The sequence below is a fragment of the Thermobia domestica genome, chromosome 9 (genome assembly GCF_964235325.1).
Source record: "Thermobia domestica chromosome 9, izTheDome1.hap1.1, whole genome shotgun sequence".
In the NCBI taxonomy this organism is placed as follows: Eukaryota; Metazoa; Arthropoda; class Insecta; order Zygentoma; family Lepismatidae; genus Thermobia; species Thermobia domestica.
This window is the reverse complement of record NC_137462.1, coordinates 169,771,225-169,783,061: the sequence shown is the minus strand read 5'-3', so window position 1 is coordinate 169,783,061 and position 11,837 is coordinate 169,771,225. Positions and strand designations below refer to the sequence as shown.

The 11,837-nt window shown below is 35.2% G+C and overlaps 1 protein-coding gene across 4 annotated transcripts in view; it reads left to right on the top strand.

Annotated features, from left to right (window-relative positions):
- Positions 1-4,973: 4,973 nt before the first annotated feature.
- LOC145695194 (uncharacterized) overlaps positions 4,974-11,837 on the top strand; it is a 46,507-nt gene continuing 39,643 nt past the window's right edge. Inside the window, exon 1 of one of the 4 annotated variants that reach the window (XM_081772169.1) lies at positions 4,974-5,129. The gene's annotated coding sequence lies outside the window, so the exon portion shown is untranslated. Of the gene's footprint in view, positions 5,130-5,184; positions 5,339-5,377; positions 5,488-5,550; positions 5,674-11,837 lie in introns of those variants that run through there. The other 3 variants (XM_081772170.1, XM_081772172.1, XM_081772171.1) reach the window with 3 other exon arrangements.

Here is an 11,837-nt window from a genome sequence, read left to right as displayed (position 1 = left end):
TGCTATCTTTGATTTTCTTTATAGCGTATTCCAGAACAAAGTTGAATAATAATGGCGACAACGCATCTTGTTTCAAGCTTTTTTCGACGTGAAAGCTCGTGGACAAAACTTTCCCTACCCGGACTTTACTTTGGGATTCATTTAAACATATCTTGATTAATCTAATTAGCTTTCTCGGTATTCCAAGTTCTGTAAGAACGGTGTATGATGTTTCTCTCCTAACCGAGTCGTAGACCTATCTAAAATCAATAAATAGTTGATGTACCGGGGTATTGTATTCCCACTCTTTTCCTAGTACTTGTCGAATGGTAAATATTTGGTCGATAGTCGATCGATTTCGTCTAAATCCGCACTGATAATTTCCAATAATTTCATCTGCGTATGGGTCAATCTTGGTAATAGAATGTTTGAGAGGATTTTATAGGATGTTGACACAAGAGAAATGCTTCGATAATTATTACAGTCAGTTTTGTCGTCTTTCTTGTGAATTGGAACAATGATTGATTCTTTCCACTCTTGTGGCAATTCTTCCTTGTTCGAGAAAAGGAGAATGAGTTTGTGTATCTTGTTCCACAATATTTCGCCTCCAGCTAAAATTAACTCAGCCGGAAATTCGTCTACTCCCGGAGATTTGTGTTTCTTTAATTTCTTTATAGCGGTTTCTACTTCTATTCGGTTGGGTTCTGGAATATACGGTTCTGTGATGTGTATCTCCTTTTCTCCACTCACCTTAGTTTTTGGCTGCGTGTTCAGCAAATCGTCAAAGAAATCTTTCCACCTATTTAAGATGCTATCCGTAATAGTGATTACTGTTCCGTCAGCTTTCTTTAATATATAAGCACGAGGTTGATAGCCTTTCTTAAATTCGTTTATCCCCTTATACATGTCCCGGATGTTTTTATTTTTACTATTAGACCCCTATCTGCAAGTTCCTTAATTTTAGCTTTCAAAAAATCGCGTTTCTTTGTTCTAAAAGTTTTGGAAGTTTTCCGTCTGATGTCTGCGAAATTTTGTGTAGTTATTTCATTCGGATTTTGTAGCCAGCATAATTTTGCCTGTTTTCTCTTCTCTTTTGGTTTAATGCATTCCTGGTCGAACCATGGCTTGCTCCTACGTATTTTCGCGTGTGCCAATTTTTCATTTGCTGAAATTTTAATGCTATATCTAATTTCAATCCAAGTATCCTCAACACTAGTGCCCTCCGAATCTTCTAAAACCGAGAATATATTCGAAACTTCAATCTGGTATTTCTCTCTTACCTGGCTCTCTTCTAATTTCTTTAAATTAAATCTCTCCGTTTTCGGACATTGAATCTTACGTTTATTGAACGACAATCTCTCTCGTATTATCTCTGCTACCAGGTAGTGATCAGTGTCACAATCAGCCCCTCTAAACGACCGGACATCAATTATGCTAGATTGCCTACTACTAGCATTTACTAAAACGTAATCAATTTGATTATGTGTTTTCCCGTCTGATGATGTCCAAGTGTTTATGAACGTCGCGATGTGGGAATTTTGTAGTTTTCACGATTAGGTTTTTGGATGTTGCAAAGTTCATGAGTCTAACACCGTTGTCATTACTTTCCTTATGCAGACTTTCGTTCTCTATAATCGGTTTGAAAATTTCCTCTCCTAGCTTCGCACTGAAATCCTCTAATAGAATTTTCCTATGGTATCGCGGGGTTGGTCAAATATCCGTTGCACTTCTTCGTAAAAACTTTTTAATTAATGTATAAATTTATTACTCAAACTAATGATAAATACATTTTTCAACATTAGTTATAGCACATTTGTTCCAAAATAAACATCGGACAGCTTGACAACAATATCTGTCGAGTCTTTAACGATTTTGAGCAACAAAGTAAAATCTGTAAATAATGTTGCTACCACTCCCAAATTTACCGGTATTAGCCATGACTTCCAAGAATTTATATTTACCCAAACTGGATTCAAAACGTTCTTCATGAACATAGTCAAAGTGGTTGTCAGCCTCCTAGGATGTCTCTACTTCCGTCTTATCTTTTATATCGTTATCCTTATCTTCTGTTGGAGCATACTCACATTACTAGTAATAATATGATATTTGGATTTCTTTAGTCGCATATTGTGATACATAACTCTCATGTTAAATTAATAATTACTAAATTTTAACATTGCTGCGAAGAGAGTCGATTGAAAATTTAATATGCTATAAAACGAAGTATTTAATAATAACAAATTTGTAGATCATGACCCACATTCTGTATAACGTTTTTTAAAAATTGCGGAGCGCAACGTTATGTTAACATCTCTGTTTGTACAAAAGGATTGAAACGAAATCTCTTGAACGAAACTATTGAATTCAAGACAGAAATTACGTCAGTGCTGACGCCTTTTTCATCAATAGGTTTGAATGGTCTTGAACAAGTCTTGTTCAAGCTTTCTTTGACCGTCTATAAACAGAATAACATCATCTCTGCGTCAACATAACATGCAAATACCAATTATAACTGCTATGTCGAGTATTGTAATTGCGTTATGTTGACGCAGATCGGAATAATACCACATATCATAAACTCCAAGAATCTTATAAAATAGAGGATCTGCCCTTACAACAAAATCTTGAAGCAATGCGTCACAGTTTCCTCACCCCTACTCTGCCCACTCCGCCCAATAGGAAAGCCATGTTTTGAGCCAACAATCATGGCAGGAACGAAAGTAGCCAATCAGACGAGGCGGAAATGAGAATAGCCAATCAGACGTGCCGATGCTCGGTCGTTTTTTGGCTTCATTTGGCTTCATTGATTTAATAGGATGACGATACATATGGGCAGATCCTCTATTTATAACATCCTTGATAAACTCTTATTTTCTAAATCACCATACAAAGTCTGTAAATCTACAGATGAACCTGTAGACCTGGCAACGTCGAACCAACCTGGTTAAATAAAGCGCAATTCACTCGTTTCTCTAAAAACACGCATTTTTTATGTTGCAAGTTAGATGCCTGATCATCCTTCATAATACAAATCTAAAGCAATGTATTACCCTTTAGAAAAATAAATACTAAAATAAAGCGTGATTAACTACGCGGCCTATTCTGTTGCATTTGTTTTACTGTCCATTCACATAATACGAGTTTCGTGCGTAGTGACAAAACAAAAGTCGCTCTTCATCTGAACGTTTTTGAAAGAAAAGAAATTGGAATACACATATAGCCTGTGCCTGAGAAAACAAAATGCCTACTGAAGCACTGCTCCACTTGCTTGGGTCTAATGCATATAGGATGGACCATTTATCATAATATGCCCAACTTTTAAACTAATCGACAGAAAGCACTTAAATTTTGCACCATGCAAATATCGACAGAGGGACATAATTTGGCATATTCTCTGATACCACAAGGTTAACAGTGTTCCATACCCAACAAAGTTTTATTTTTCAAATGGGACTACATCAGGTTTCTCCACTACAAAGGGCCGCATGTCTCGTCAAATCTAAATTTTAGAAAAATGTACACCAAACTAAAACAGTAGGTCTGTTTACAAGTTTTACTTATCCTACTCTCCTTTCCTCACTAATGAAGTTACTACTTATAACGACGGACAAGTTATAGTTATAAAGGATTACGGAATGGTACTTTATTGCTGGAAACGTGGACGAGATGCAAACAGTGAAGCTTCTTAAATTTACTACCATTGGGCCAGTGAAGTAGGTAGCTAGTCCCAAAAATAAAAAGTCAGGTGAAGTCGTTATTACTCATTCACTATGCCCTACTTTCAGCTTGCCTATACTTTCGGACTATGTAAAGGCGGATTATTATCGATTTAAGATCTGTCTCTATATACCCAGTCTCCTGTGCTGTTTCAAATATCAACACTTCGGGCACACCAACACGTCGTGTAACGCGAGTCCTGCTCTTTTTACGAATTGTGGCGAGGATAGTCATGGTGCGGAATTGTGTGTAGTGACCAAGCCCTTTAGTGTCAACTGCAAGGGCGAGCACTCTGGTCTCGGGACTGTCCAGTCTTTCAGTGTGAGGAACATATTCGAGAGTTAATGGTTATTGAGAAGATTTCTGCCGCTGGTGCTGGTGCTTAAAAGAAATAAGCCCTTTCTCACTTTCTGTGCCTTTTGCTAGTGTTGCCGCTACTTCTTGTAACTCTGTGACAACCCAGACGTCCGATGTTTCCACCCAAACATATCTTGTTTCCGACTAAAGTCCAGAAATTCAGACCCCAGTCGCATCGACTAGCGAACCTCCCAAAACCCCATGTATTTCCATTAGTGTTGGTCTTCGGAGAACTCCAGCTTTTCGCCCTTTACCTTACATTGCCGTCTAAAACTTAGCTAGAATATATACCAGCTCAATGATACGGTTCTGACCCCCAAAACACCAAACTCTACTCCTGTCCAATAGTCGCTTGTAGTTTCCTTGAAATCTGACATGGTGAAAGACGGACTAATGGATACTGGGTGGATGGTAATTAGCTCATGTGAAAAGGTTATCATCAAATGTAAACCTCTGGACGTTATATTTACGCATTAAGTAATAGATCGCTGCTGCTCGTATGGATACATATTTATGACAGCCATGTTTACATTGTCTATGGTGTTTCTGGCTTATTATTATAGTTACAGATTTGCCACTTGCATTAATGAGTTTCTTAGATATTACTCTTCAATTATGAATAGGAGATTTTACCCTTAAAATTTCCATTTTACTGCTGGCCTTTTATCTTTCTGCATTTTAGAAATCATTATATTTTCTAAAAAAAAAAAAAAAAAAAAAACAACACAAAGGGCCGCATTCCGTCCTCTGTGGGCACGCTTCGCAATATGTTTTAACTTGCGTCAGTTGGTATAGCAGTTACAATTGGTTATTACATTTTTGCATTGCGTTACGAATAACAAAATTTGCAAAGACTAGTGTGGAATAGGCCCACAGACACAAAATCTAATAATACGGGTAGTATGCGTTCTGTTGTCTGAGGTAAAGATATTTGTGTAGGGGTTAACTTAGGACTCGAGGTGAAAATTTGGTTTCGATTGAACAATCGAAATCAAATATCATAGCCAATCGCTTTATGGCAGCAGCGTCTCCCGCGAATTTCTTGCCATTTTTGCTGTGTATTTGAATGTTGCAGAGTAAGTAAGCAATATAAATTTCAGAATGCAGATTAATGAAGTTAATGGGTTTCCTGTAGATACAGATGTAAATTAAAACAATAACGAAGAAAATTTATTTGCTTGCGCAAGTGATAATCGTACGAAAGTAATCGTGGATGTGATTAAACCACTAAACGTTCAATGTTCTTGAGTCTCGTTTCTACCACTAGTTGATCCTGATGTCAAAAGTATGTATGGCGTAGTTTTTACTTTGCGGAACATTAAAATTTAGAATACCAAACCATAAAATGTTGCATTGAGTGGTTTATGCACGCTGGAGTTAAATACTTTACGTTGGGTTTTGAGTAAGATGAATTGCGTCGTTACCTTAAGACACGTATGTAGAATTCATAATGGAATTTGGTGACTAATTGGTGTCATATTTCAGGTTCAGGTTTTCCAATTTTATGTTGCTCGTGTTGCGCAATCGACCACGGAACAATTTACATTGTGTTCGTCCCGAATTTGTGGTAGAATTTAAAGTTCACTGCATGGAATAGAGGAATAATGACAAATACAAGAGGTAGGAGGTGTGAACAGTTTGATATTGAGGAGAGCTCAGCAAAAGAATCGAGCTTACATTATTCGATTAAAATATAGTCTTAAAAGATGTAAGATAGTTTACATTTGCGGATTTAGAATGTACTCAAAGTCAAGAGGAAATACTACTTTTTAAGGGAAGTATCATCTCACAACTATAGTATATTTGCAGCAGCAGCAATATAACGAGACTGTGAATAATATCGGTTGCATAAGTCAAGCTGAAACCCTGGACCATCTCGCGCGCTTAGGCTCCAGCACTCCCGATGTCAATGTGCAATCGCACCTAGCAATAGTGTAAAATCGCTAATATAATACATGCTTTTAAGGCATTACTGGTTATTCAGGATATCTACTGATACTTAAAATAGTCTTAAGATTTTGTACCTGCATTGAAAACTATATTATGTAATAGAGAAATATCAGATTTTTCTCTGAGAACCTTTAATGTAGTTTAGTATGAACATTAAACCTTTGTATTTGTAATTAATTGGTCTTCGACTTAAGTGCGTTCTGTACCAAATGTAAAACAAGAAATTTGAGTATATGTAATATGCTCAAACAGGTGAGGAAGTTGGCTGTGAAAGGTATGTGGGAACAGGAGAAAAAAACGTATGTCCAGCAAATACTCTTTCGTTATTATTATATTAACCAACTAGTCTCTATGCAAGGGACCGCGATGGCTCAGTGGTAGAGCGTTCACCTCTGGTGCATGTGATTCCTGGTTCGATTCCAGCTGGCGCCAAGTGAGCTTTATGGTGGACAAACACCGTGTGCGTGGGTTTGCTTGGGGTTTTCCCGTTTCCTCCCACTTTCAATCCACCATTTTATTCATTTCTCATTAGCCTATCCGGCATAACCGTGGGATGTAAAACTTAATTTCATTTTTGCAGTTTCTATGCATTCTTTCTGTTAGAATATTGAGCAAGACTGCAATTTTTAAACATATTACAGCGTACAGTCGCATGTGGCATTCACATTATTTCAATTTCAGTTCAACGCTACTGGAAATATCTAAGTCAGTTACACCCTGTTTTAGACTACCCGACCTATTCTTATCCTGCAGGAATAGTCAGCAGTCCATATTTTATCCTCATATGTTAGAAGATTCATCGTAGTAATTGTTTTTATTCTGTTGTACGATGGTATTAGTTTTATCGTCCTATATCATAGTGATGGTTTCCTTTTCCTTTCCTTAGAAGAGTTTAGAAGGGGCATCTCTGTAAGGATTATTGTTTTATATAATAAATTATAGAATTTTGTTACCTCTATGCTCAAAGTACGAACTTTTCCCAATTATGTTTGATGAGTTGTTTTAATCTGTCTCGCTCGGAAATTTGAAAATTTCATTCCTTTTAAGCTGATGGTAGTCGTTATACTATCCCCCATTCTGTCATCGTAAGAGGAAGAAATAAGTTAACTAGCCCGGTTTAGAGTAGGAAAGTTTCGTAACATATATTTAAAATCTCAATGTTTATTGGGTTGTTACTTCCTGCCCGGTCTGAATCATTGTCTGCTTTCACCTATTTAGCATAGCTTGGCTTTTTATCCGTAAAATTATAAGTTTTGTTAATGTTGGCTTTGGTATATTTAAGACTCATACAGGTTTCAAGTTTAGTTCAGTCCCTTCAAAAATATTTGCAGTATAGTTGTTCATTACTCATCCTAATGATGCCTTTTTCAAGGATCTGGACTTGACAGCTTAAATTCCGGTGAATACAGGAAAGATATAATATTTACGGAAAAAAATAACGAAATTTTAGGATCAGCATTGGTTACTTTTTTTTTTCAAGGCTGATCCTAAAATTTCGTAATTTGATAAAAAAAAATAATAATTGGACTATACGAAGGTGCATAGCAAGGGTGTAGCCAGCAGGTTTATATAGGAGGGGCTTGTCGTTTTTGAAGGGGGGCCAGCTGCAATGTATATATATATATATATATATATATATATATATATATATATATATATATATATAAAATGTTGTAGTTAGTGTTTTTGAGGCCTCAAAAAACCGGAAAATTTTGGTCTCTTTCCGAAAAACTAAAAACATTGTTTTTTAGCATTATTATTTTATTGTTTTTATTTATTTATTTACTTTTTTGCTTTTTCACCATAAATTGTATTCCAGGTAGTTTTTATCATGTTAACTACTACCCCGGACCGAACATTATACCTTTGTGCATAGTAACTATTTCAATTTAAGCCCTTGTACACAGAACCTATCAATAAAGGTAACCAAGTTATATTTCTTTCTCACCCACCATCTTCGAACATTCATCATCTCAGACGTACCTGGAAGATCAAAAATAGTCCCCATCAGCATCGACGATCTTCTGCCAACGTTCTGGGAGGCCATGGATTACGTGCCGTGAAGCGAAGAAGGTATCGTGCATTTTGTACCTCTACTAGGGATTTGAAATAGCGTCCTGTAGGGTGCTTGTCCAAAGAATGAAACAGGTGATAATCGGACGGTGCAGTGTCCGAGAAGTGTGGCGAATGCAATAGTGTTTCCCATCCAATTTTTTTCCGGGTCATACTAGCTACGTGGGGCTTAGCGTTGTCCTGTGACAGGAGTGCTGGCACCATGTTACGATCTGCTTTTGGTTAAAAGCAAATCGTATCATTTGGAAATGTCTATTGTTAGGTATAAAAGTTCGTTTATCTTTGCGCGTTTAATGTTAACCTGCATTTAGTATAAGTTGCTTATTTGTTATGTGGGCAAGGTTCTAGATTACTGGCCCCCCTTCCCATTGAGCGGTAATAAAGACGTGCCCTGCGGGGCTCTAACCCGCCTTCACTCGCTAACGCTCGCTCGGCAATAGTGTGTAAATTAAATGTATAAATTTTAGTACAGAAAGAAACCAACTCAGCTACTAACCTACATGGGGGACCACAGAGCCTTCCCGTTATGTGCATAATGTTGATCTGCATTTAATGTTATTTATTTGAGAGTGTAATCTTGACCTGTGCTAAGTAAAAGTTGTTTACTTGTGTCCCATTAATGTTGACCTGCGCTAAATCACAATAGAAGTAGGTAATATATAAATCTAGCTAAGGGATTGTACGATTTCGGTATATATATATATGTTTGATTGTGATGGATGATGAGATAATATAGGAATATATTTATCAGTAGCATGTTACTCGAGTTTAAAAAAAAAAAAAAAAAAAATAGGATACGATGTCGAAAATTAATTCTTAACATAGTCTATAGCAGCATTTCCCAACCTTTTTCAACTTGCGGCACACTCATAGATATTATTATTATTAGTAGTAGTAAATAGAAAATACAGTCGTATATTTTTTTCTGTGATTACTGACCTCATTCTCACAGAGAAGAAAGCTTGATCACTGGTTTTCCCCCATCGTAAATCATTATACTTATTTTTCATTCTAATTCAAAAATACAAAACAATTCCAATGAAATATAGGACTCAGGCTTTTAAAAATACACTTTCTTTTTGAAGATTGTATCCAACCTTCCACTAAGGAAGATCACTAAATTACGAACGAACAAACAAATTTATTGTACTTTTAAAACAGATTGAGGTAATTTGTATGAGTGTTTGCTTTGTCGAAAGGGTAGAATGAGATTTTAAAATTTCAAGTTAGGAAATAAACTGTAACAATAAAGAAGCAATAATGGTCATAACAATGATAGTAAATACTTTTTTTTTAACATTAAACATGTACAGACAAGTAACACATTGCGAAACTTATAATTTATTAACATGGTTAATATAAGTCACCATTTTAAAATATTAATCAAATTCTGTTTTCGAAATATAATCTGTGTAGTAATAATGTATATATATATATATATATATATATATATATATTACAATTACAGTATTTTTTTCCATTGTAGAGGTTCATAGTAATGTGAAATACAAATACACATTTTTCCTGTCTTGTAATTTGGTTGCTATATAATTAATTATTTTTGTTTTCATTTCCTCGCGGCACACCGGTTGGGAAACGCTGGTCTATAGCTTCAATTCAACGAATTTATTTATACTCCATAAGATTTCGTATTATCATAATTATATTGTTTATGTCAATAGATGGCGTAAGCGCAGTATGAAAGAAGATAGTGAATAAAAAAGTTCATCGTATAGTCTGGGCACGGAAATTTGGACGATTGATATCAAATGTAAAAATTTGGACTATAAAACTTGTTTGAAAAGGAAGTTTGGACATCGAACAATGTTTGGTTATATTTAAGGGCCAGGTGGACTTAGAAGGTAACGTAATTAAAATTGTGAAAAAAGTCCAGTAGCGAAAAGTAATGAAGATCGCCATCTTGCTAATAGTTTTAAAGGAGGGGGGGGGGGGGGGCTGTTTTGGTACTTCTATACAAGAATTTATGCATCGGATGTTTTCTTCTACAAGTTTGATGGGAATATGTATTATTACTATGGCTATTTAAGGTAAATTCGCGGTTGCACATATCTGATCAGACTATAAGGGGGACATGTTCAAAATTGTATATATATATATATATACCAGCTAGAAAAGTAATTAGAATGGCACACAAGCGATTACATAACGAAACTGTTGAAGTAGGATAGCGATACTTACTGGATCATTGTAGGTCAAATTGATATTTCACATTTGCAGCTCGTTCTCAATAGAGTGGTTTCCATTGATCGAGAATTCAGGCAAAGAAAAAGTTGAGTATTAAAAGTAATCAATAATCAATAGGGAATCGAGTCGTAGCAGTGAGCGAAGTAATATCGCCTTTTCTTATTTGCCCTTTTATGCTATGTATGTATGTATGATGCCTGTGATCTATGCACTGGTTATGCAATCAATAATTGTTTTCTAAGGACCGGTATTAGCTGTGATAAAGGTATAAAAAGCCAATACAAAGAGCAGGACTTCATTATTGTATGTATAAGTGATAGATCCGAGTTTATTTGTTTTGTAGCAAAAGAATAAGTTAAGTTAGATAGGTTAAGTTATCTAGGTTAGGTACGTTATTTATTATTAACTGTATTATTGTTGTGTAATCATAACTAAAATTGATAAATAATAAAAAAAAATGTAATGCTTGAAAGTAAATGTGAATATATATTGCTGCTTAGAAAGAAAAAATATATAAAAATAATAATAATAATGTTTATGTTAGAGCAAATATGAATTAATTGTTCCTAGATAAAAATAGGCATTTCTGTGTTATCGAGCTCACTATTTTAAAATCTTTATGATTCATAAAGAAAGCAATGTGAAACGCGCTTTACGTTGTTGTTATCAATTAGCAAGGGATGCTTCTTATTGTTCGATTCAGAAATCTAACTGAATGCAGAAAGCCAGGTATAGATTCCGACAGATGATGTATAAATAAATGAATAAGCATGCACTGAAGACAGGAAAGGTGTTTTATTGAACAGACTGGCTACATAACAGGAAATTTATATAAACTATGTTAACATGACTCATAAAAAATCTGTTTAATGCAATCTTGTAATCTTCGACCTGGGTATAAATTATCCATAATTTTGTAATAAATTTGCCGATTAATTTCATTATGTTGCGAGCTGCATCATAACATCTGAAAATAATAAACATCAAAAGCTATAGATTTTCAGAGATACGTTTTATTTCCATTTAAATGAAGAATAATATAGGCCAGATATAATAATATATGTACATATAAGAATTTTGTTCCCTTAATATTATAGCATGTAAGATACGCTGAGGTTTCTTGTTCGGAGTGTCACTACCGCAAGTTCCTGGAATGCTTATTTATAAATTTGGATAAATAACCGTTGCGCTTGAAAACAATTTGGACTTTAAAATCGTAAATTTAAAATTTTGAGCATGTTTTTTAAAAGAACTTTTGGCTACGTTAGCCATGCTCTGTTGATTTGATTGAGTGGAAAGCGTTTGATGATTGCTATCACGGCCAAGACTATTTCATTCAATCTGGTACTAGTCATTTGAAGTAACTGTTGCCAAATATAGTCGTTTGTTTCTGTGGAGATAAAAAAAAAATATATTAATACATGATTATTTATCGGCATTTTTTTATGGCGACAAACGGTGCGTTTTAATCAGAGTTTTGAGTTTTTCTTGAACACGTCCTAACTGCTGACAGTATACAGGTGTGAAACACAGGTGTCTGCTCGCGTTATCGTCTG